The following is a 5,719-nucleotide window of genomic DNA, read 5'->3' as shown; positions in this document are numbered from 1 at the left end:
TGAGATTGGAGGAGGATACTCCGGTGGTGGTAGAGGTTGGGTTCCACAGCCACAGTGTCCAACGAAAAGGTTATCGTGGTGGTCAGGCAGGACATGGTAGTCGTGGAGAACCTTTTCCAGCTTTGGAGCTCTTTATAATTGTGATAGAATCAGGAACTTCTTTTAGGAAATATAAACAAGCATAATTACTTGTAAAGAAATAGCCGAATAAAAATTATAAAATCTCAAGATAAAAAAAAATAGTATTAAAGGGAAATAAAACATAATTTCAACATATAAATAAGGATAAAAATGAAATAATAAAAATAATAAAAATAATAGGTGTCTATAAAGAAATTGGGGCACACGGCCGTGCCCTTATTTCAGTACGTGCGTTTCATGGTTTTCGAAATTGGGCGTATTGATGCACACGACCATGTTGCACGGCTGTGTCATTCCTCGTTCACTTCTCCCACGCCCGTTGTTTTGATAGGATCGACCACGGTCGGTGGGCATGGGCGTGTCGCACGCCCGTGTTAATTTGGCAGGATTGCCCACGGCCATGTTGCACGGTCGTGGCAGCTTATCGAATCTTGTGTTAGGGAAAAGTTTTTGTTCTGTTTTCATACGGCCGTATCGCACGGCCGTGTGGTTCTAGAAATCCTGTGTTTAGTGACTCAGTTAGTGAATTAAATGTGAAAAACAAAAATTTAAAGAAGTTAACATCGTTAGTGCTCGGGTTGCCTTCCGAGAAGCGCTTATTTAGAGTCTAAGCTCGACTTACCTCCCTTTTGCATGGTCATGGTGGTGCGAGGAGCTTACACTCCTTGTTCCTGCTATCAATTTCATCAAAACAAGGTTTTAAACGGGTATTATTTACCTTAAAAGTGTCGAATTTGGGATGAATTACCTCGACTGTACCATATGAAAAAATGCTGAGTACCGTAAGAGGGATTGCTCCGTTAGGTTTAGGAGTGGCAATACGAGGGTCTGCTGCATCTAGTAGTACTTTGTCTCCAACCTTAAGTTGATTTGGTGAAATATTGAGCTCGTCATGGCGTGGTTTTGGTTTATCGTGTGTCCTTGGTTTATGTGTTCGCCATTCATCTAGTTCATCGATTTGTAGCCTTCGTTCTTCATGGATAGTTTCTTTGTTGTTACTTGAACAAGGCTCGTGTGCGCTCTACGAACATATTTCCTGTAAAGAAGGTTGCACCACATGGTCAGTATTAATAGGATTACGCGCTTGAAGAGTAATTGAGTCATCACCCACACGAAGAGTGAGTTCACTTGTACCAATATCAATAATGGTTCTAGCAGTTACTAAAAAGGGCCTTCCTAGAATTAGAGGTGCATCACTACCCTCTTCTATGTTTAGAACAACAAAATCAATTGGGAATATAAATTCATCAATTTTTACAAGTACATCTTCAATGATACCTCTAGGAAATCTGATAGTTTTATCTGCTAACTGAATACTCATCCTAGTTTGTTTGGGTTTCCCAAGACCTAGTTGTTTAAATATTTTGTAAGGCATGACATTAATACTAGCCCCTAAATCAGCCAAAGCATTTTTAACATTTAAGCAACCAATTAAACAAGGAATCGTAAAACTCCCTGGATCTTTCAATTTGTTGGCCAGCTTGTTCTATAGAATGGCTGAGGAAACTGCATTTAACTCCACATGCGATGCCTCATCCAACTTTCGTTTATTTGCTAAAAGCTCCTTTAAGAGTTTGACTGCATTTAGCATCTGCGAAAGAGCTTCAATAAACGGTAATTTAATGTGTAATTTCTTTAATAGTTTAAGGAATTTACCAAATTGTTCATCTGTGCGGTCTTTCCTTTTCTCATTGAGGTATGGCACTCATGGTTTGTACTCTTTACTTACTAGTTTTTGCTCACTGTGGTCTACCTCGCCTTCACCTTTCCTTACCACAATTCCTTGCCTCGGTTCTGGTTCAGGTTCAACTAACCCTTCTTGTTGGATGGTAATTACGTTGAGTTGTTCCCTTGGGTTAGATTCAGTGTTACTCGGTATGCTACCTTGTGGTCATTCAGAAATCAATTTAGCAAGTTGGCCTATCTAAGTTTCGAGCCCTTGGATCGATGCCTGTTGATTCCTAAGTGTTGTTTCGGTATTTTGAAAATGAGTTTCTGACACCGAGATAAACTTTGTTAGCATCTCCTCAAGGTTTGGCTTTTTCTCTTGTTGGTAAGGTGGTTGTTGGAAGCCTGGAGGTGGCAGTGGTCTCTGATTCCCTTGGCCTCCCCATGAGAAATTTTCATGGTTCCTCCATCTTGCATTGTAATTGTTACTATAAGTATTATTTTGAGGTCGAGGATTATTACCCATATATTTTAATCGCTCGTTTTCCATGTTGTGGCCATAAGGTAGGTATTTTGAATTGCTCGTTCCACCTCTATTTGTATTGCATTGCATTGCTAGATATACCTGAGTAAAACCAAGAAAACCGTCAATTTTTCTACTTAAAAGTTCTACCTGATTAGAGAGCATGGTGACTGAATCAACGTTAAAAATGCTGGCTGCTTTCATTGGCTTTGTCCTCATGACTTGCCACTAATAATTATTCAGTGACATCTCTTTTATAAATTCATAAGCATCCTCAGATGTCTTATTATTGATAGTCCCACCAGCGGCTGTGTCAACCATCTGTCTAGTTGAAGGATTCAGGCCATTGTGAAAAGTTTGAACCTGTAGCCAGAGTGGTAACCCATAGTGAGGGCACCTTCTCAACAGATCCTTGTATCACTCCTATGCATCGTAGAGTGTTTCTAGATCCATCTGCACAAAAGAAGAGATATCATTCCTTAATTTAGCCATTTTAGCCGGTGAAAAATGTTTTGGTAAAACAATTTCGGTCATTTGTTCCCAAGTAGTGATTGACCCTCGTGGTAATGAGTTCAACCACTATTTAGCCTTATTACTTAATGAAAAGGGAAATAACCGAAGGCGTATGGCGTTGTCAGAAACGCCATTGATTTTAAATGTGTCGCAAAACTCCAGAAAAGTCTCCAAGTGAATGTTTGGATCCTCATCCTGCAAACCATCAAACTGAACAAATTGTTGTATCATTTGAATCGTCTTAGGTTTCTGTTCAAAATTATTTGCAGCAACAGCAGGCCTAACTATACTTGACTCAGTTCCTGTTAAATTCGGTTTAGCATAATCATACATAGTGCGTGGAGCATGATTCTAATTTACTGGATCAGCGGCAATCGCAGGAGGTAGTAGATTTTCCTGTTTTTCAACCATCACCTCGGTTGTGGTTTGAATATCGTCCTCTTGCTCTGCCTCTGTGTATCTTAAGCTTTGTCTTATTTCTCTTCGGTTTCTACGAGCTGTGCGATCGATCTTACTATCAAAAAGTAATGGTCTCGACGAGTTTCTTCTAGTCATACACTATTAAAACCTGCCAAAAGCGAATAAAAGAGAAAATTAGAAAAGAAAAAAATTTTAAATTGCAAATAAAGTAAAATGGCTAAAGTAATAAAACTCGAGTGTTCCTAATATCTTAGCTCTTCGGCAACGGCGCCAAAAACTTGATACGTGATATTCGCGATAGGTTTTTAAAATTTATAATTAATCGTTCTTGAAACTAACTATTATCATGATGAGGGCAAGTGTTGTAACACCCCAAACCCGGCCCAAACGTTATGGCCAGATCTGATGTGTCACATGGACTTACGACTTAGTATGCATTCGTTGGTTTAAGTGATTGGGGTGGTCTTTGTAAAAACAGCGGTTGAATGAAAAGCCGGTTTATCAATCTTTAGGCTATCCATTTGTTGTGCTTGTTGAGTCTTGGAAAACGTTCATTAATTTTGAAAACCCGCGTAGCTTAACGTTAGCAGTTTCGACATAGTATAAATATAGTCAGAAAATAAAACCATACTGGAAAAAGAAATTTAAATAGCGGTCTTATTACAACTTAAAACCCAAAATTAAATCAGAATATAAAAATAAGAAGAATAAACTAACATAGAAAAACCAACTTTGCAGATGATGTGGCCACTCCGAATCCCTCACAGCTCCAAGCCCGCTATGGTTGGGGATTTCCTGCAGAGATGAAAATAAAGGTGAGTTCGTAAACTCAAGTGTAACATAACCCAACCATAGCCCAAAACAGATCAAACCTTAGAGTCAGACTTATCTGGGCCTTGGCCCAGTACAGAAATCAGAATGAAACCCATAGCCCCATAGCAGATACAGGACAAATATATCATGACTGCAGAAATCCCAACCCAAAACCATCCATAATGACCCCTGCATCAGCCTTTTTACACCATGTGGGAGCCTACTCAACCCACCCAACCGCTACACACCATAGAATTTACAATGAGGTCAGATATTGTGACGAAGTCACCAGAATGATATTGTGGCTAGGCCACCAAAATGATATATATATATATATATATATATATGTATGGTTACCAGATTGCAAATGAGGTCGCTGTAATGCTTCCTCCATCAATATAAACCCATGTCCCATGCAATGTAAATAATATGTAATGGCATACGATACGTAAATGTAACATCATGCTTTTCAGAAAAATTATAACCCTAGGGGTAAAATTGTAATTTTGCATGCATAAGGGTATTTCAGTAATTATAACCTATTGCTAAGGTTTCATGCTCATTCTAACGTTTACCAAGTAATCAAAAGTACTTACCTCATCTTTTTACCAAAGTGGGCACGTTGGCCCATTGGCCTGCTTTTCTACCATTAAGCCCAAAATACCGTTGTACTAAAATGCACATTCGCACTCTAATCATCCAAATGCACCATATTCATTAACAATCGTTTCACGAAGGCCAGACGTCATGAAGTTCACAAAATACCAACGTTTCGATATTTTGGCTTTTACCGATTCAGTCTAAGGGAGGGTGTCGTTTACACACCTAGTTGATGACGATATCTCCCATGCGATAATCCTACAATCGGTCACTAACACATTAGACTTACGAATTAATGATAACTAATATAAATCCACGTCAACTAACACAATCATCACACAAGTTAGTCATTTACGCACGAGGGGCAAAATAGTCATTTTACCCTCCAAGGGTAAATCGGTAGTCCTACCCTACAAGGGTATTTTCGTAATTCTATAACTTATCCACTTGGGCCTACGGACCCATTGGGACCACATGGCCCATTTCAGCCCATCGCGGCCCGAAATAGCCGTCCTACTACTAGAGTAATGAGAAATACACACCTGTTAGGAGACTGCAGTTAATCCACGCTCCAAACACTCTTAGCTGACGCCCAAACCAAACGAGCACGTCACAAAGCGAAAGGGATCAACCAAGAAGGGTATGCCTACTCTCCTCGTGGTTTGTTCTATTTAAAGCCAGCTCTCCATCTACTCTTATGTTAGCTTCCCGATGTAGGATCCCTCTATCACCAGAGTTTAAAACCAACACCAACTCTTGTCGTCCCAACATAGAAAAATAATCAACCTTTGTGTGCCAAGGGATTCGAACCAAAGTCCTCTCACATGCCAACTCACGCCACCACCACTAGGCCATCAACTCATTTGTGTTACAAATCCAACACATTAAACTTTAAAGCGCACTTACTTGCTTCCAAATTTATTGAAAAGAAAAACCAAAATATATTGCAAGAGCCATGACTTGAACCTGGACCCCTTGCTTCCTCTATGGCGTCTCCTTGTCCCCTAAGTGGCGCCACCTTGCCACTACACCACACTCCTT

The 5,719-nt window shown here is 39.8% G+C and overlaps 1 non-coding gene across 1 annotated transcript; it reads left to right on the top strand.

Annotated features, from left to right (window-relative positions):
• Window positions 1–2,711: 2,711 nt before the first annotated feature.
• On the top strand, window positions 2,712–2,818 carry LOC128286159 (small nucleolar RNA R71). Its single transcript, XR_008276704.1, has one exon. It is a non-coding gene; the product is annotated as a small nucleolar RNA R71 (small nucleolar RNA).
• Window positions 2,819–5,719: the final 2,901 nt, after the last annotated feature.

Source organism: Gossypium arboreum, chromosome 12, assembly GCF_025698485.1.
Source record: "Gossypium arboreum isolate Shixiya-1 chromosome 12, ASM2569848v2, whole genome shotgun sequence".
Taxonomy (NCBI): Eukaryota; Viridiplantae; Streptophyta; class Magnoliopsida; order Malvales; family Malvaceae; genus Gossypium; species Gossypium arboreum.
The sequence above is the reverse complement of the archived record's forward strand: the minus strand, read 5'-3'. Positions and strand labels throughout refer to the sequence as shown.